At 46.6% G+C, this 21,319-nt stretch overlaps 1 protein-coding gene and 1 pseudogene across 2 annotated transcripts in view; both read right to left on the reverse strand.

Moving 5' to 3' along the window:
* LOC147660951 (pannexin-1-like) overlaps positions 1-21,319 on the reverse strand; it is a 219,489-nt gene that overhangs the window by 159,245 nt on the left and 38,925 nt on the right. The window lies entirely within an intron of this gene.
* On the reverse strand, positions 17,044-18,698 carry LOC147660952 (heterogeneous nuclear ribonucleoprotein A/B pseudogene; annotated as a pseudogene). Its single transcript, XR_015306103.1, has 2 exons — positions 17,617-18,698; positions 17,044-17,364 (listed from the first exon to the last, which is right to left on the reverse strand). The product of XR_015306103.1 is annotated as a heterogeneous nuclear ribonucleoprotein A/B pseudogene (transcript).

Here is a 21,319-nt window from a genome sequence, read left to right on the forward strand (position 1 = left end):
GCCACACGCACGGCTGCACATGAGACCGCTGCAGGAGTGCTTGGAAGACCAGAGGGATCAGAGGACAGGGTCTTGGGACGACAAGATACGACTGTCTCTGCATGCTCTTCAGTCTCTGAAGTGGTGGTGTTCGGCGGAGAATCTCCTGAGAGGGGTTCCCTTCCACAAGGACATTCCCTCGCAGACTGTTGTGACGGATGCTTCTCTCCTGGGGTGGGGAGCGCATTCCGGGAACCTACAGATTCAAGGAACGTGGTCACCGATGGAGGCCACGTATCACATCAATTTCCTGGAACTCAGAGCTGTTCACTTGGCACTGAAGGCCTTTCTTCCGTCCTTCCAGACCAACTCTCTGCTTGTACAGACGGACAATACCACCACGATGTACTACCTCAACAAGCAGGGGGGCTCGAGATCACGCACTCTGTCACAGGAGGCGCAGGCGATCTGGCACTGGCTCCTAGCCAGAGGACTGACGATAACGGCTACTCATCTGCCAGATGTGCAGAATGTTCAGGCAGACGCACTGAGCAGGCTGGTTCAGGAAAACCACGAATGGGTCATTAACGACGAAGTACTAGGAGAAGTCTTCGCAAGGTGGGGAACTCCAGACGTAGATTTGTTCGCCACCACCGAAAACAGCAAGTGCAGAGACTTCGCCTCCAGGTACTACCAGCAAGGGACGCTGGGGAATGCGTTATGGATCAACTGGACGAACAGTTTTCTGTACGCCTTTCCTCCCATTCCCCTGATTCCGGCGGTGCTCATCAAGCTGGCCCGGTCCAGGGCTCGGATGATACTCATTGCCCCGGAGTAGCCCAGGCAGTGGTGGTTCACGGACCTACTTCACCGGTCTCTCCTTCCTCACATTCGGTTGCCGTGCAGGCCGGACCTTCTCACGAAGTTCGGGGAACGGATGTTACACCCCAACCTCTCGTCTTTGAGTTTGGCGGCATGGCTCCTGAGATAGTGCAATATGGCCATCTGAATCTGCCTGAGGATTGCATGGACATACTGAAGGAGTCTAAGAGGCCTTCCACTCGAACTTCATATGCTTACAAGCGGAAGAGGTTTTGTATCTGGTGCCAGTCTAAGAACCATGACCCTACGACCTGTAAGGAAGATGTCATCCTTCCTTACCTTTTACATTTGGCGCAGTCTGGCCTTAATGTTCATTCCATTAAGGTTCATCTTGCTGCATTGACTGCCTACAGGAAATGCCCTTCACAGACTTCCTTTTTCCAGATCCCTGTGATCAAAGATTTTCTGGAAGGATTGAAGAAAGTATTCCCTCCTGTCAGGCTTCCTTCGCCTTCATGGGAATTGAATGTGGTGCTGTCCAGATTGATGAAGGAACCTTTTGAACCTATTCATAAGGCTTCGTTGCAGCACCTGTCCTGGAAGGCGGCGTTCCTCGTGGCCATTACATCGGCCCGCAGGGTGAGTGAAATTCAGGCGTTGTGTTGTACCGAACCTTATACTGTGTTTCATGCTGCTAAGGTTGTTATGCGTACTCACCCTAAATTTCTTCCCAAGGTTATTTCTGATTTTCATGTCACCCAGACCATAACTTTGCCTACGTTTTTTCAGAACCCTTCGTCTCCAGCGGAAAGGTCTCTCCATTCCCTGGATGTTAGGAGGGTGTTGAAATTTGATCTGGATAACACCAAAGATATTCGTAGGTCTGACCAGTTGTTTATTAATTATGGATCAGTCAGGACGACTCTTGCTACCTCTAAGCAGTCCATCTCTAGGTGGATTGTGTCCTGCATACAATTATGTTACCAAAAGGCTAATAAGACCTTAGGAGGTAAGCCTAAGGCTCATTCCACCAGGGGCAAAGCTGCCACGACGGCTCTGCTCCGTAACGTGCCGATTGCTGAAATCTGCAAGGCAGCCACTTGGAAGTTGGTTCATACCTTTGCTAAGCATTACTGCCTGGACACTGACGCCAGGGCAGACGCTCAGGTTGGGCAGGCTTCGCAGCGGAATTTGTTCGCACAGTAGTGGCGTTATTTTCTTTCTCCACCGCCGCTTTGGTGTGGGGATGAGCTTGCCATTCTATTTACTAGATTATGACTATACACAGAGATCCCCTACTACAGAAGGAGTAGTTTCTGTCCTGTAACTCCAGTTCTGTAGTAGGGGTATCTCTGTTATAGTCATAAGCGCCCGCCCTCCTCCCCGGTGGAGATGAATATTCATGTAAGGAATGCTACAGGTCTGGCGCGCTACGCCTGTCAAAAAGAACTGAAAGTAGAGGGACCTGCTATGCATTCTGGGATACTGGGAGAAAGTTCTAGAAGGCTCTCTTAAAGGCACAGTATCCTATTTAAGCCACATAATGGCAGCCTATGGGGCTTGTCTGTCCATGCCTTCCTCTCTATCATTCCAGAGTCTTTTAATGGTGGAGGCAAGTTTCTCTATGGTAGAAACTGGGCTGGCTGTGTTATGTGTGGTGTTATTTGGTGGAATTTCTAGTTGAAGTACTGGACAGTGTAGCCTGTGGATATAGGCTGCATTATTTGTCTTTAAATTCTCTCTTAAGTGTCTTTGCAGTTTCTGCATGTTTTGACAACTTAAGAGATTATTTTTGATTGCCGGGGTCCACGCACATGGGCGGGACTATTCACTAGATTATGACTATAACAGAGTTACTCCTACTACAGAACTGGAGTTACAGGACAGAAACTACTCCTTACCTGCTATACTCAATTAACACCTCTGGCCCAATTGATGTGGGGGTGATAACTGTCCACAGAGTAGCTCGAGTCGCTGAGACTGTTGAAAACGCCTGTAGATTGTGTATAAGGCCGTGCTGATCCCCTCAGACTGAATGTGGGGTGTATTTCTACGGTGTGGCATCTATGCCTGTCTGTTGTGGGGCATTTACACAGTGGTAGCGCTGCTGGAGGGCTGACCTGATTACATACCACAAGGAAACTAACGGAGGAAATAGTACATTGGGCCCTGCTCAGATATGATCATCATTATGGGTAAATCTGACCCCAAACAACCAAAACTCCAGTTTGAAAACAAACGCAACACACATGCTACTTAAGGCATGGGGGACCAGCCTGAGACGCAGGGAACCTCAGGACTTGCAGGCAGAATCTCAGACCCAAATTTTACAAATGGAGAAGGTTCTGGAGGTCATTAAGGCAAAAAATTTGGATTTACAAGCGTGCTCTAGGTGCAACAACCTCCGCATAATTGGCCTGGCTGAACCCACTGCCATAACTAAACTGGAGCCGTTCATCGATGGCCTGCTGCGCGAGCTCTTTGGTTCAGTGTTATCCACGGTAATGATCTTTGAGAGGGTGCACTGCTCACTGACCTAGACCTAAAACAACCTGTCCAATCATTGCACACCTTCTGAACTATGCTGATAGAGATGCCTTATTGAGAGAGGCTAGGGCCAAGGCCCCCATTAACTACAAGGGAGACAGCCTGTCTTTTTTTCCAGATTACACCCCGGCAGTGCAGGCAGCGCGTAGAGAATTTGTGCCGGTGAAGAAGCTACTTCAGACTGCCTCGGTGCTATACGCAATGGACCGTTTTAGTGTGTTTTGCACTGACAGAGGCCTTACCATCAATACCTCTAAAGCAAAACTTATGGTCATTTCACCTTCCAAGAGATTTTGGAATAATGTTTCGCTCAATGGTGTCCCCTTAGAGTTGGTTGATTCCTTCGATTATTTGGGTGTTAGGGTAAACAGCCGGATGAAATGGAAAGATCACTTGGCCAAAATGCTATTAAACCACAAAGGAGTTTCAGGGGTGGTTTTAAGAGAACAGCGGGAGTTGACGAGTAAACCTGTGGCACCGACTCTTGCAATCTATGAAGGCCAAGTACTACCGGCTGCCCTATATGGATCCGAGCTGTGGGGGTTCGAGAACATAACGGAGTTAGTTTCATCTGAAAACAAGTTTATGAGAGACTTGGTGGCCCTCCCAGTTTCCACCCCGCTAATCCCACTACGGTTAGATTTGGGTAGGCGCCCCCTCAAAGATATAGTGCGTTTGCGCCCACTACTTTTTTGGGTGCGACTGAGAAGGACCCAGGAGCTCCACAATTATGCAGCAGTCCTAGATGAACTTATTATGCTCAACACGGGCAACAAGATCAAGTGGCTGTGCAACCTGAGACAGTTGGTGGTGCAAATGGGCTTAAGTGAATCATGGACGAGCCAAACACCGCCTCCCAAGCTAGTGATCAAGAAGCTCTATTGGGACTGGGTCCAGGAGATGGCCACACGTAGAGGTGTAGGGGGCCCTCTTTTCCGAGCGATTCCTTGAGTTCAAATGGATAAGAAAACTTGAACCTTTCTTAGACTTCATAGAGAAACCTCTGGATAGATCACTTTACCTAAAACTCAGGCTCAGGACTTTACCGGTGAATGGTTTCACCTCTGGGTGAAATATCTTAGGTGATCTAACAAAAGCCTGTCCTGGATGTGCAGCCACTAATGAGTCTGTGGCGCATTTTCTCTTTGCCTGCCCGGCATATAGGGTCGCCAGGAAGATATGGTTAAAACCACTATGCAAGGAGGGCCAAGCCTACCCTTTATTTAACCTAACCACCAGATGGCCCCATGGTAGGATCCTTTTTACGGTTCTATGTATCTGTTTTTAGCGTATATTTTATAGATTTTAGAAACTGGGTAGTATGTGATGATGTATGTATATATAGGATTGGTGGGCTCCTGTTTCTTATCTTTTTAATGTACTGTATAAATTGTATACTTTTATGATGACATTTTTTATCGAATAAAGTACTACTACTACTACTACTATACGCAATGTTATACCCAGCCAAATTGAACATCTCTCACGAGGGTCAAGCACATTTTTTCACAGACTCAAAATCTGCCCTGAAATATTCGAAACATATCTGTAAGTCCAGGCCCCGACAGAACGTAATGGGCAGTCTATCAGCCTCACCAAATTTAGAGGACACGGATTAGTGTCAGGGACACTGTTTCAATTTTGCTAGAATTTGGTGGTTATATAGTACTACAGCGGGCGTATACTGTTCTGATATTGTACGTTTGGACTATTGTGGATAGGGGATGACTCCCTTATAATTAGATCATATGTTGTCGCATGCAGTTACATTTACTTCTACTGGGTCAGCGCGTTAGAGGCTGACTTTATTGTTGATTTATGGTGCACAGGCACGCCACACAGTTGAGAAGTCTGGCAAACTCACCACAGAGTGAGTGTTCGTTGCCATTCCCTCCCCCCCAACGGGTGTTCCCCACTTGTTGTGTTGTATTGTAAAGGGGGTAAATGTGCGGGAGGGGGAATGGCGTTTGACTCGACCTAATTGGGAGGTTGGCGTGGGTGGGGGTGGTGGGTGGGAAGAGGGGGGTATGTATTTTGTTTTAATTTTGTGTTTTTGCACTGATGTTGTGTGGAGTGAGAGCTAATCATGTTGGCGAATTGATGGAGTGTGCCGGGAGTGTTGCCCGTCTGCTCCTAATCGCATTAATTATCGAATTGTCGAGGGACACTCGGTTCCGTTATGGGTGAGAGTTACTGGTTGCTGACTTGGAATGTGAGGGGCCTCAATTCTCCTAAGAAAGTGCGCCGGGTATTGGCTTATCTGACGCGCCACGATATACATATGGCCCTGTTGCAGGAACACATTTGACTAAACACACAGAGCGCAGTATTGCGGGGAGATGGGCGGGATTCAGGTTGACGTCCTCATTTTCATCCTATGCCAGAGGTGCGATGATTCTGATTAAACGGGGTGTCACATTTACGCCTGCCAGCACGTATGTAGACAAGGAGGGACGTTGCGCAATGGTACAAGGGAAATTGAGAGGCTCGTTGGTAACCATAATAAGCATGTATGGTCCTATTGCAGATGACCCTGGGTGTTTTCTACAGATGTATGCCAAGTTAAGGAGTTGGCCAGAAGCAGATTTAAATACATACTTGAATCCTGAGCTTGACAAGTCCAACCCACTGTCTCACCGCTTTCCCAGGGTAGCCCAATGTGTGAAGAGTGCTATGGTAGAATTAGGATTGAGTGATGCATGGAGATTACGAAATGCCCTAGCCAAGGAGGGAACTATTGGTTATTGAGTGGGAATGTGATTGAATGGGTACAGGAGGTTGTAAATTTGCTGCGTACGCTGTCAGATCACAACCCGGTACAGATAGACATAAAGATCCCAGCGGCCATACGTCGCCCATTCACGTGGCTGCTGCGTTCGGAGGCACTACTGGATCCGGTTTATGAAGCTACGGTGCGAGAAGCCATAGAACAATATTTTTTACTGAATAAGGGTTCAGTGGATGACGTCTCCACTTTGTGGGAGGCGTTTAAGGCAACCATCAGAGGGGTGTGTATAGGCACGGCGGCAGGCATTTTGAAAGATATTAAAATGCAGCTACTCAAAACTGAGACCACCCTACAGGCACTAGAACATAACTATACAGTAGCTCCATCCGCTGACACCCTGGCCCGCATACATGAGTTGGTTCTGGAATATGATACTCTAGCTGAAACTGAAATACGATACCTTTCTCATAGACACACGCTTTGTTTTGATTAGTAATAGAACTCCTGCGAGCACTGTAAGTTCTTAGTGACATCTTTATTGACGTCTTATGTCCAAAAACTTACGTCAAACTCAGCACCTTTCAGGTATAAATATACCAACGTTGCCTTAAGCAAACACACGGTGGTGGTGAATACTGGAGCAGAACAGCTGTCCCCTTGCAGAGAGCCCAGCAGATGCGAGAAGCCCACGGACGCTGCCCCTCCTCCTTGACGCGCTGAGAAAGACGCTGTCTTTTCTCCTGCCGAGAAAATCCAGCTCCGGCGTTTCTAGCCTACCCTTGCGGGTGACTGGGATATCGGGTCCTGAGAGGAGATACCAGACCTCCTGCATTCTATTCCAGAGGTACGGTGCTGACTAAACCCTTAGAGAGAATTCTTGAAACAAACTCTTGGCAAAACCAACTTAACTTAAACTGCTACTTACTCCCTCCCTTGTATTAGGCTTAGGTCATGTACACTGGGGTAGGCGTAGTTAGAAGCAACAGTTGAGGTCGTTAGCCAATGTATATATGAATGTATATATTTTATTCATTTTAACCATCTTATGGCTAAGAAACCATAGCAATGCTTTTACAGTATTATTTCATTATGACCGTCCTGAGTTCCTCAGAAGCGGTCGCTCCTCACGCTGCTCCCTGCTCTGAATCTGGTATCGTAGCGCTATACTGCCAGACTGCTCTTTGCTATTGAAATCAATAGCGCATTGCTCCTGCAATTATTTGTGCCTGATTGCTGATTATATTTATATCGTAGCGCTATACTGCCAAAGTGCGCATTAATTATTAATCAATTGTGCTTTGCTGCTTTTGCCTGCTTAATTTATTTGTGCCTGATTGTGCCGGTGCCACTGCCCATTTCATAGCCATTATTCAGGTTGTGCCCCAATCTCATCCTGTTTGGCTTTTGGCTTGCTGTCATTTTGTTGTTTGTTGTTGTGCCTCCCAGCCCGGCTCTCCACCCCACTCCCGCCTCCCAGCTGCTCCTCCCTCCCACTGAAAGTTTAGGCTCTACCCTCCTGTGCAAGCGCGGTGACCGTCCTGAGTTCCTCAGAAGCGGTCGCTCCTCACGCTGCTCCCTGCTCTGAATCTGGTATCGTAGCGCTATACTGCCAGACTGCTCTTTACTATTGAAATCAATAGCGCATTGCTCCTGCAATTATTTGTGCCTGATTACTGATTATATTTATATCGTAGCGCTATACTGCCAAAGTGTGCATTAATTATTAATCAATTGTGCTTTGCTGCCTTTGCCTGCTTAATTTATTTGTGCCTGATTGTGCCGGTGCCATTGCCCATTTCATAGCCATTATTCAGGTTGTGTCCCAATCTCGTCCTGTTTGGCTTTTGGTTTGCTGCCATTTTGTTGTTTGTTGTTGTGCCTCCCAGCCCGGCTCTCCACCCCGCTCCCGCCTCCCAGCTGCTCCTCCCTCACTCCGCCCCCTCCACTATCCACATATGACAGACGCATTTGCGCGCAGCGTTAACGCGCAGCGGACGCGCCCTATGCACGCCGAAGGTGCGCCAAAGGTGAGCCTGTCTATGCCCATCCGTGCCTGGACCGCACCCAGCGCCAGACCCCCTGGCCCCCACAAAATCCACTCCACCCGCATAACGTACAACGCCGCAACCCTCTCAGCACTTAACCCCGGCCGACTCCCAATCTGCTACCAAGCCGCCCCAGGACACACCCATGGACCCTTCACCTGCCACTCCTGCAAGTTCAACTGCATCAGGACCCACACCAAATCCACAGACTCCAAACAGAGCTCCGACACTAACCACCTGAAGTGCATCCTGCTCAACACCCGCTCGGTCCACAGACACGCCATTGAACTTTGGAACCTTCTCGACACCCATCGCCGGAGGTCGCCTTTCTTACAGAAACCTGGATGAACGCCTCATCAACGCCCGACATCGCCATATCGATCCCGGACGGCTACAAGATCATCTGAAAGGACCGCATCAACCAAACAGGAGGAGGCATCGCCATCGTCCATAAGAACACCATCCGCATCACGACCAGTTCCAATGACAACCTCACAACCGCCGAACACCTTCACTTCCAGATTCACACCGACCCTAAGACCACACTCAGAGGCACCCTCATCTACAGACCACCCGGACCCCGCACACAATTCAGTGAAGACATCACTGACTTCATCAGCCCACACGCCCTCCCCTCCAAGGACTACATTCTACTGGGAGACCTCAACTTCCACCTGGAAAAGAACAACGACAGCAACACCACCACCCTTCTGGACAACCTCGCCAATCTCAGACTCAAACAACTTGTTGACACCCCCACCCACTATGCCGGGCACACGCTCGACCCAATCTTCCTCTCCAGCAAGCACGTCTCCTTTAATCACATCACAGCTCTCCATTGGACGGACCATAATTGCGTTCACTTCAACTACAAAAAAACTATTATTTTCTATAATAAATTATAGAAAAAGTGGTTAATAAACAACTCATGGATTTTGTAGAAAAGGAGAACTTACTCCATCCCTCTCAATCAGGATTCAGGCCAGGATATTCCACTGAATCGGCAGTTCTGTATTCCACGGAATGTATCCGAATGATGGTGGATGAGGGCGAGACTGCAGCATTGGTCATGCTGGACCTCAGTGCAGCATTCGATACTGTGCTGCACTCTAAGCTGCTATCTCGCCTATCAAAATTAGGAGTGAATGGTCCAGCACTCGATTGGCTTAGATCTTTCCTTACCATGAGATCATTCCAACTACACTGCCCACCCTTCAGGTCATCTTCCCGCAGTGTCAGCCATGGGGTTCCACAGGGCTCTAGTTTGAGCCCTACTTTGTTTAACATCTATATGGAACCCCTGGCTGACATAGTAAGGAATTTTGGGGTGGGCATTGTTAGTTATGCTGATGATACTCAACTCATGTTTAAAATTACACCGGACTGTAAGGAAAATGCCGCAAATTTTTCAAATTGCATGTCGGCAGTAGCCACGTGGATGGACGATAACTGTCTGCGCCTTAATGGAGAGAAGACAGAGGTATTGGTGGTGGGGAAGGAAACATCGTTGTGGTCTGATGCGTGGTGGCCCTGTGAACTGGGAAATCTCCCCACCCCTGCCAAAGTGGTAAAGAATTTGGGGGTCATGATAGACTCTGACCTGTCGGGCAAAACCCATGTGAATAAAACCATAGGAAAGTGCACTGGCATACTTAAAATCCTCCGAAAAATCATTGATTTGATTCCTATAGGAGCAAGAAAAACCATAGTTCACGCCTTAATAACGCCACATTTGGACTATGGTAATGCCCTTTTAATAGGTCTCAATCTCAAAGGCCTTCACCAGCTCCAATGCATTCAAAATACGGCGGCTCGTCTGGTGTTAGGTCTCCCGAGAAAAGCTTCCATTAAATCTGCCCTAACCAAACTGCACTGGCTTCCTATCAAGGAAAGAATTATTTTTAAAAATCTCTGCTATGCCCACAGGATAGCCCATAACAAAGGCCCCCTGTACCTAGGTAGTCTTCTGACTATACACCGACCGATGAGAGCTCTAAGGTCATCTGGTGCAATGCAATTTAAAATCCCCCGCATTAAAAAAGCTAGAATGGGTGGTAAATCCTTCCGATTTTTAGCTGCTAAGCACTGGAACGATCTCCCCCTTCAATTGCGGATGGAACCGTCCGAAAGAATTTTCAGAGCAAAACTCAAAACGTTCCTCTTCCCTAAATAGCTAGCTGATATGGCTCCCTTTCTCTAGTATCTCTGGGTCCACCTCTTGGATGATTTATAAGCAGTTAGCGCGGGGACACACAGTTTGTGCAGCCAGGCGCTTTATAAGTGTTTTATTATTATTATTATTAACTACGACCCACAACCACCCACAACCAATTCCCTGGAGAAACTGGACCAAAAACCACAGACCAGCTCTTCACATCGCTTCACTAAAACCCTCCTGCAAAATCATCGGGCCCAAACCAAGCAGCCACCAACCTTACACAATGGATCACCCTCAGCGCTGACGAATTAGCACCCTTGAAAAACCATCAAATCAAGCAAGGCAGCAAAAAAGCCCCCTGGTTCAATGATGACCTTAAGAAATCCAAGAAGATCTGTCGCACCCTTGAGAAAGCCTGGCGAAAAAACCCAACCACTGACAACCTGGCCACCTTCAAGAATGCCACCCGCAAACGCCACCAACTGATCCGATCCACCAAGAAATCAGCATTCAAGGATCGACTTGACAACAACGCCCACAACAGCAAGGAACTATTCAACATCGTCAAAGAGTTTACCAACCCCAACGCCGGCACCAATGACATCACTCCCTCCCAAGACCTCTGCGACTCTCTAGCCTCGTTCTTCCACAACAAAATCGCTGACATGTATAACAGCTTTGGAGACCAGTCCACCCCACCCACCTCCAAACTAAAACCCCCCTCCAACAACCTTTGCGCCTGGAATCCAATCACCACTGAAGACACCATCCGCCTGATGAACACCATCCACTCAGGATCGCCAACCGACCCATGTCCCCACCACATTTTCAACAAAGCAGACTCCATTATCGCACCCCGTCTCCGAGACGTCATCAACTGCTCCCTCAACTCCGCTACCTTCCCGGAAAGCTGGAAAAATGCCGAACTCAGCGCCCTCTTGAAGAAACCCACAGCAGACCCTACTGAACTTAAGAGCTACCGCCCCATTTCGCTCCTCCCATTCCCTGCCAAAGTCATTGAGAAAGCCGTCAACAGTCAACTCGCCGCCTTCCTCGAATCCAACAAATCCCTCGACCCTTCACAGTCCGGCTTCTGAGCCAAACACAGCACCAAGACCGCCATCATCGCAGCAACAGACGACATTCGAACTCTACTGGACAACGGAGAAACAGCTGCCCTCATCCTACTTGACCTCTCCGCAGCCTTTGACACAGTCTGTCATAGCACCCTTATACAACGCCTCAGCAACGTCGGAATACAAGGAAAAGCATTGGACTGGATCATCTCGTTCCTCGCCGGAGGAACCCAGAGAGTCCGCCTCCCCCTTTTAGATCAGAGGCCACCGAAGTCATCTGCGGCGTACTACAAGGATCCTCACTCAGTCCCACCCTCTTCAACGTATACATGAGTCCTCTTGCATCCATCGCATGCCAACACAACCTCAATATTATCTCCTACGCAGACAACACCCAGCTAATCCTCTCCCTTACCAAAGACCCAAACACCGCCAAAACTAACCTACACGAAGGGTAGAAATCAATAGTGCATTGCTCGCATTGCTCCTGCAATTATTTGTGCCTGATTGCTGGAGTCCTCATCTTAGGATCATCCCCTTCCACCTGGGACGACTCATGGTGGCCACCGGCCCTGGGAACCGCACCCATAACAACGGACCACGCACGTAACCTGGGCTTCATCCTGGACTCCTCCCTCTCGATGACCATACAAGTCAACGCGGTCTCATCATCATGCCTCAACATCCTACGTATGCTCAAAAAAATCTTCCGTTGGATCCCCACCGATACAAGAAAGACGGTCACCCATGCACTGGTCACAAGCCGACTGGACTACGGAAACACCCTTTACGCCGGAACCACAGCCAAACTACAGAAAAAACTCCAACGCATCCAAAACGCCTCAGCCAGACTCATCCTAGACATCCCCCGCCAAGCTCACATTTCCGGTCACCTGAAAGACCTCCACTGGCTCCCCGTCAACAAGAGAATAACGTTTCGTCTCCTCACCCACGCACACAAAGCCCTCTACGACCTAGGACCCGAATACCTCATCACGCGCCTGTCCTTTTACACCCCCACCCGCCAACTACGATCGTCCAATCAAGCTCTCGCCGCAATTCCATGCATCCAAAGATCCACCATGGGGGGAAGATTCTTCTCCTACTTAGCGGCCAAGACCTGGAATTCTCTCCCCACCCACCTCCGCCTTACACAGAACCACCTCTCCTTCAGAAAACAACTAACAACTTGGATATTCGATAAGTAATGTTCCCCCCTCCCTCAAGCGCCTTGAAACCCTCTGGGTGAGCAGTTCGCTATACAAATTTTAAACTTCAACTTGAACTTATAATACTCCTTTTACTGTACGCACTTTTCATAATAACAAGTTTTGCAATTGTGGCAATTCATTTCTCTTGCATGAGAAGGAAGACTGCTCAATAAATATCTTTTATTGAAAACGCCAGTCTCTCTATTCTCTGCATTCTGGTGAAAGTAAAACTGCACAACTGACTGAGTGAAATAGCTGTCTATTGTTTCACTCGACTCTAGAGATTGACTCTTATTCTGAGGAGCAAAGTTGTCATGTTTATGCGGTTGTTGGAAGCTGAATCCCTTCTTGTCTGAGCCAGGGAAGCCGATCACTTCCTATTCAGTCAGGAAAGTTTCCAGTGACCTCTGAGCTAGCTGGCGCAAACCTAAATTAAGTCTAACATAGTCAGTAGAGACCTAGAAGACCGCAGTCCTACGTCTACACTGCTGTTTTTGTTATTCCAATGCACAGGGCCTATAGGGAAAATAGGAACTACACTACAAGAGTCCAATACGGATGTGAAGTTACAGTGCACTCCGCTTGTTTGTCTGCTGTGTTGTGTGCCTCGCGTCAGAGGAGTGAGGGGTAGATTTGTGCGCTTGGCCTTGTTCATGGCTGCACGGAGAGTGGCAATTACGTGGGGCGGGAGACACGTACCGAAAGTAGAACATTGGGTAAAACACTTGGTCTACTGCACAGATAACATGGAAACATATGAGGAGGAATTACCCACAATCTCGAGCCCAAAAGATATTTGGGAACCTCTGAGACTCTTTCTTCAGAAAAGGGCATCTGAGGCTGAGTAGACTGAACTGGGTGAAACAGGATGGTGCAGTGTACGGCCCGGATGAGTATTATGAATCAAAGGATGGAGATGCTCTATTGCTTCAGCACGGCAAGGTTACAATGTTCAAGAATAATGTGGGGTGGTCCTTTTTGTGTTCGTAACGTGGTGTCTCTTTATTTTGTGTTATTATATTGATTTGGCGGGGACATTTATGATTATGATTATTCTTGTGAACAGATTATACGCTATAGGATTACTCTCATGATTATTGTGGATGTATTGTGATGTCATTTCTTTTTTTTCTATTCTTAAAAAAAAAAAAAGTTTGCTTTCTCCCTTCCCCCTTCCGTCAGGCCCACCAGCTTCACATTCCATTTTCTGTATCTTGCTTTCAGTTCAGATGCATCCGAATAGCCTCAAGCAAAAAGTAAGTCATATTTCATAGTTTGGTTTTATTTATTTAGCTAGCTCCATGCTTAAAATTGAAAGTTGAAGTAGCCCCCAGTTGGAATACAACTCTTATGAGCAATTATCAATGATTCTCAGTTGTCAGTAAATAGTCTGGGAGAGTGAATACCTTTTTATTGTTCCACTTTCTTACAAGAATGTTCTTGAATCCTTGCACCAATATCTGCCACTCTTCTTACTATCCTAAGCGTATCCACCTAAACTAATGAAAACTATCCATTTCCAAATAGGTATGCGTTTCAAGGCCTGGCATGGTGTGCACCCCTTGGTGACTTGCCTACAAAAGGTACAAAAGTTGATTGTTCATAAAATAAATTGCATTTGTTTGCCTCCTGTTAATCCGTTGAGCAAGCCATGTACACAGATTTCTATTTTCATCATGTTCAAGATTATTTAACCGAATTACCCTGGTGACTTGGAAGTGAAACCAGCCTCTCCTCGGCCCCCCTCACTCCCCCAGCAACAGGGATATTTTACATCAGAGGGTGCTCTGAGGCAGCAGTGATCTTCTGTGTGATGTTTAAACTGTGTTTAATAGGGACTGTGCACTTCGTTTTTTTGGCCAGGAGAGGGAGTTAAGTTTTATACAAACACTATTGTCAGTGTATAAGTTAGCCCCTTGTCTGCAGAGGTCCAAAGTGTGGATTGAGCCTGTCTGTCTCCTATGAGATTCTGAACAAGGGAAGCAGCTCCCCAGTCCTAGCCCCCACCCCAAGGCCAGCAGACCTAGTACTGGTGATTGACTATTCAGCTCCCAGGCAACTCTGAGCCCTCCCCTCACACCTGCCCAGGCCCCTTAAGGCTTTACTGGGTGTCCCTCTGTATGTTAGCATTTATTTTCACTATAGCTATGTGCCTATCGCTGTGTATTGCTTTGTATAAACATGTACAATTATTATATTGTGATAAAAACAAAAAACATAAGGAAACAAAATCATCTTTGGTCTACATGTACTTGCTTCCAGTGTCCATCTATGTACCTCCATGTACTTGGATCTGTGGGTCTGTTACTTTTCTCCTAACAAAGCATATCCAATGCACTACCCTATTTCTCATCCTGTACCTCTATCAATATCTTTAATCTGCATATACTTACCTCCTTTAAGCATCTATATACTTTCAATGTACTTATGGATCTATATATTTATCGCTTTCTTCTAATTTAGCATTTCCAATGCACTACCCTATTTCTCAGCCTATACTTCTCTCAATATATCTTCTAGTCCGACTTTCTGACTCATCTCAAACTTCTTTCTACTACTCTTTCCAATTCACTGCCCTATCTCTCACCCTATACATCTATCAGTATACCCTCTACACTCTCTCATTTATCCCAAACCCCATACCACTACTATGTTCCCTCAAAATAAACCTGTCTTGACTCTCTCCTACTCTACCCCTCCTTGCATCATCTGACACCTCTTTTACTATACCGATCCCCCAAAACAAACCTTTCTGAACTCTTCCCTCTGACTCTTCCCCTCCAAATCAATCAAAATAACAGACTAACATGTTCAGTTCTCTAATTTTATATTCCAATATACTAATTCATCACTAATTCTTTATGGCTTCCAGAGTAGCGTGCTACTCGCCATCAAAGCGTTTCAACACCTCATTAGGGTAACAAGCGCTATATAAATGCAAAACTTTTTTCCTTTTTTACCCCTCCCCAACCCTTCTCAATCCAAATAACTGACTAACAAATTCAACACTCAAATTACTTCATATTTCACTTTACTAATTTTCAACACTAATCCTGTATGGGTTTCCGGAGTAGCCTGCTACTCGCCAGAAAAGCGCTTCAGCACCCCATCAGGGGTAGTAACAGGCGCTATATGAATGCAAACTTTTCTTACGCTTCTATCCCTCCGCTATCCTTCTCACTCCAAATAACTGACTAATATGCACCACTCAAAATACTTTCATATTTCACCATACTAATTCACCTTATCCTTTATGGGTTTCCGGAGCAGGGTGCTACTCGCCAAAAAAAAATGCCTCAACACCCCATCATGGGTTAGAAGCGCTATATAAATATAAACCTTCTTTCCTCTTCTATCCTTCTGCTATCCTTCCGAATCCAAATAACTGACTAACATATCCACCACTTAAAACTTACTTGCATGTTTCACTATACTAATTCAACACTTGTGCTACTCGCCGAAAAAGCGCTTCGATGCCTCGTCAGGGGTAGTAAGCGCTATACAAATGCAATTACAATACAATACAATGTGCGACTGATTGGGGTGCGCTTGGGATTACCTTAAGGGACCTTGATAATCTAACTGTCCGGGACAGATGCAAGAGAGCATCAGTATTTGTACTCATATGTTTGTGACAAGCATTGTATTTCAGAAACTCAATATTGTCAACTCGTGCTTTGAATTGTATCGTTTCAATTTGATTGTTAAAATAAAACAGAAATAAAAATAAAAAGATTCTTTTATCAGGCTGGCATCCAATTGCTACTTTCATAGCGCATAATCACCATCAGGTCTCTTAGCGCTTTGAGAGAGGGGTCCGAAAACCACTGCAGTCCCCAGGAACCTGCGTGACAGATGATTTAAATAGTGTCCAACGCCTCCCTGAACAGGAGCGTTTTGAGGCGTTTCCTGAAAGGGAGGAGAGCGCATTCCTTGCAGAGGTCATCAGGTAGTTTATTCCAGAGTTGCGGGAGCAGGACAGAGAGGGTTCTGCCTCCCTTAGATATCATATTAAACCAGGGAACTGCCAGCAGGCAGCTCTCGGGGGACTGGAGTTATCGGCCTGGCACATAGTTTTGGAGACGCTCTTTAATGTAGGTCGGGCCTGGCCGTAGAATGCTTTGTGGGCAATACAAAGGCCCTTGAATGTTTTAGCTCTCTGCTTGATGGGGAGCCAGTGAAGCTTGGGCAAGAGCGGGGTCGCATGTGCCCTTCTGGGGAGCCTGAAGGTCAGCCTAGCTGCATCATTCATGGTCACCTGTAATTTGTTGGTTCGTTTTTCCCGGTAGGCCGATATATAGGGCGTTCCCGTAATCAAACCCTGAAAACGATGGTGGCTGATACTATAATCTATAGAGCTGCAGTTGAGAGGAGGGGGGCAAGTCTCTGGATCTGTCTCAGCATGCCAGTGCATGTTCCAGTCACCGTCGGAACTTGGTTGGGCATAGAGAGGTCAGCATCTATCTTGATGCCCAAAGTACTCAAATTCTTTTATTTCAAAAGCTAGGATAGCTTCCATATCCATGTTATGGTGAATCAGAACACATGTAAAATACCTTACAATACATTAGATTCCAAAAGGTACCAAAAAGTACAGTAAAATTAACACTTCCGTTACAGGAAATGTATGACACAAAACAATACAAAATAAAAAGGTGGAAAAGTGACACTGGTTCCCTAAGATGCATGTCAGTCTGTACAACTGGAGTAATGCAGAGTCCATACTTCACTCCAAGAGGCAGTCCCTAGATGAAGAGCTGCAGCTTTAAGCAGACCCTCAAATCAGTTTCAGTTTAACCTATTAATAAAATCATTAATTAATATCTTCCTTGCAAGACTGGCATTACACACACACCTAAGACAAGTAGAGCTTTTTTTTAACACTTAAAAATGTTTCCAGGGGAGTTTGTACAATGATACTTGCTTTTTTTTCTTTTCAACAGGCCATAAAATTTGTAGAAACTTTATTTTGGTACATAATCTTGTTATCCAGAATAGTCGTTTACAAAACCTGTGCAGTCTCTGAAATACTGTGCATGCCACTGCATACCTGAAAAAGTTTGTTCAATATGGCTTGTAGTTACTCTGACTGCCACGCCTTGGAGCCTTTCCATAGCTTGCACTGCCCTGACTGTAATCATATCCTGGTCCATATCCATAATACCCATATCCAGTATAGTCATATCCTCCATATCCAATCTTGCTGCCCATAGCCACCATATCCTTGACTCCCATAGCCCTAGTTCCAATAGTTGTTGTAACCTTGATTCCAATTTTGGCTCTGTGCTCCACCCCCTCTTCCACCTCGGCCTCTTCCTCCAAAACCGCCACCGCTTCCACCACCGCCTCTGCCACCACCGAACTGCTGCTGCTGGTAAACTTCTTTCGGCTGCGCTACCTTAATTTCGCACTTGCTACCGCTAACATTGTGGAATTTTTTTTCCATTATCTTCTTCACTGGCTCTTCATCTTTGAACGTGATGAACACAAATCCCCTCCTTTTGTTGGTTTTCGGATCCATTGGGAGCTCAATTGCTTCAATCTCTCCAAAGTCACCAAAATATTCCCTGATCTTTTCTTCTGTTGCTTCCGGGTTGAGTCCACCAACAAAAATTTTCTTGACTGGATCTTTTTTCATTGCCATCGCCTTTTTGGGGTCGATCACTCGCCCATCTAACCTGTGTTCCTTCTGTTCCAATACCTTGTCTACACTTGTAGCTTCTTTAAATAGAATAAAGCCAAATCCCCTGGATCTTCCTGTGTTAGGGTCCATTTTGATGGTGCAATCCACTACTTCACCGAATTTTGTAAAATAGTCTTTCAGGTCTTTCTTACTTGTGTCCCAACTCAGTCCACCGACAAACATTTTCATTCCGTTCATTAAAGGAGAAGAAATATCAGCTACGCACCCTGCGTCCTCATCGCTCTTGGTGGCGCTAGCCGTATCGGTTTCTTCGGGCATTTGATCGACCTCCACGCCGTCAATCGGCTGCTCTGCAGCCTCGGCTTCTGCCGCTTCGTGACCGTTCTCGGTGGTCTCAGTTGGTTTTTGCTCCGAATCAGACATGTTTGGGAAGCGGGCGAAGAACACACGAGACGCTACGAACGATGAATTTCCTTCAAGATGGACTCTCCCCTTGATGCCCAAGGTTTTTATCAACGTGACCGGCGTAGGGGTTGCGCCCGGCTCTTGGGGCCAGAGACGGTCACTCCAGTGGTTTGTCTTCCAGGGGATGACTAGGAACTCAGTTTATTCTGAGTTGACCTTCAGAGAGTTGGTTGTCATCCAGTTCACTGTGTATCTAAGAATATTTTGAATCAATGAGGAGGCCTGCTGGGAGTAGTCAATCTGGAGGATGAGCTGTGTGTCATCCTCATAGTTAAAGGCTTGGCAGTCCATGCGCGCCAAGGCAGGTGTTAGTGGCAGGAGGTAAATGTTGAAGAGGAGTGGGGGCAGTGCTGAGCCCTGGGGGACGCCACACGTGAGGGCGCCCCTGTCAAACACCTGCTCCCCAAGCTGGACCCTCTGCGACCGCCCCGAAAGAAAGGATTCAAGCCACTGGTGGGCCACCCCGCAGATGCCCAGCTCGGAAATGCGGGCTAGAATCTGCACTTGATTGACCGCGTCGAAGGCTGCTGACAGGTCTAACAGCACCAGTGCGCACGTTTCTTATTGTCGGCCATGACTCTGAGCTCGTCAAATACCGATAGCATTACAAGCTCAGTGCTGTGGTGGGGCCTGAAGCCCCCTGCTGCCACTAAGAGTGTTTTTAGGATGTGTTGCTCTATGACTTTCGCCAGGAAGCGGAGCTGGGAAATTGCTCTGTAGTTTTTAAGAGTCGCAACATCAGCCCCAGGTTTCTTCAACAGAGGGGTGATCCTGGCTTCCTTCAGGCCACAGGGAAGGTAGCCTGTCTCTAAGTAGAGATTTAGTAGGGCGAGGATCTGTCTTTTAAGACCGGGAAGGGCCATGCCAAAAACCCTTGGAGGACAGGGGTCTGCTGGTGAGCCTGATTTGATATGGCTCATCAGGCCTGACAGAGAGGCAGGATCTAATTTAGGGAAAGAGGGGAGCTGGTTAGCAGGATTAAGGGGCGTGGGGTGTTGTTCTGGGGGTCCTGATGGGTCGGGGTGCTCTCAATCTCAGCTAGGATGTCCTCGGCCTTGTGCAGAAAATAGGTCTGAAAGGTGTTGCCGTCTACTGGTGAAGCTGTGGATCCTAGAGTTGACTTCTGGCTGAGTTCTTTTAGTATTTTAAAAGTCTCTTTCTGTTTATTTGCTGCACCTGTGATTCTTGCCTCATAGTATTCAGCCTTCCTAGTCATGATGGCCTTTTTATAGGAGATAAGCAAGAGTTTGTGAGCAACAAGATCGTCTTGGATGTCTGATTTCCGCCACCTTCTCTCGGCTTGGCGGAGGGTTTGCTTCTTGCCCCTCTGTTCGTCATTGAACCAGGGGGTGCCCTTTCCTTTATCTCTAACTTTCTCCCTCCGTGACGGTGCTACCTGATCAATGGCTTTCTTAAGCGTGTCGGTGAGGGCAGCACTCTCATAGTCCAGGTTGCCTGAAGTGGGTGCTTTCATGGGGAGTCTGAGTAAGGTACCCACCAGATTATCTGCCTCAATTCTAATCCAGCTGCGCACATGTTTTCCAAACAAGTGACGGCTGCAATGTGGGGCTATCCAGCGGGACCCCGCACCTAATCAGCGCGTGGTCCGACCAGGTGCACGTGCTGATATCTGTAAGCCGGGTTAGTCTCTGGGTAGTGCAGATGAAGTCGAATTCTATTTGTTCACTTCTAAATTTGATCTTCCTAATTCTTTACATTCACTTGGTTCACACACAAGCTTTCTTTCTGAATACATAAGGTACACTTGAAATATAGACATGGCCTGCAGGCTCTATATGTCCCATTCTTAGTTACACTAATATAACTGGTCTGCATATGAACAAGCAATTGAAATTGTTATGTACCAGCTGAAAGGCATTCTTTAATCCCAGTTGCTAGCTTTGTTTTGCCAACACATTATAAATAGGTAGGTACTGGACATGAAAATAGTGTAAAAAACTGCACCACGGTTATGCCAATGATGGATTTATAAGCCAGTAAAAGATGCAAAATCAGGCAAAGTAATACAGGTTTACCTTGAACCAAAACACACAAAGGTGACCTGCAATGGCAGACTACAAAGAGGAAATAATGGTTTACAGCAGATCAAAAAAACATCCTATTTTTCTTCTCCTAAGGGTGAATCTTCAGCGAATGACCACCACATACACAGGGTAAAATAAGTTAATGTAAAGGTCTGTGCAGATCCAGTTCACAAGTCTTTATTCGGTACAATTAACCATAAAAGACATCACAAAATAAAAACAAACAGTTTAAAACATACAATACATTATTAAAACCAACATAATACATAATTGCATGATACATAGTATTTTCTGGTTGTTCAAAATAAGAAAGAAAGAGCGATATTTCTACAAACGCACTTTAAGGAAAAAAACAAAAAAGAAAACCGACCATGCTATGAATTTTTTCGTTTCAACTAGACATATAATGAACTAGGATAGAAGTCACATATGCTCCATATAGATATAGGACCATCTCCTATTTGAGGCTGCCAGGATTGGAGATAAGGAACCACATAGTTAGACCTGAATTTAACAAGTACCAGATCGCCCACCAAGTCCTTGCGTAGAGGTCCTAGCCAGCCCACCCTTCTGACACTAAGTATGGTCCCATCAATATT

This window comes from Lissotriton vulgaris, unplaced genomic scaffold (genome assembly GCF_964263255.1).
Source record: "Lissotriton vulgaris unplaced genomic scaffold, aLisVul1.2 SCAFFOLD_1007, whole genome shotgun sequence".
Classification (NCBI taxonomy): Eukaryota; Metazoa; Chordata; class Amphibia; order Caudata; family Salamandridae; genus Lissotriton; species Lissotriton vulgaris.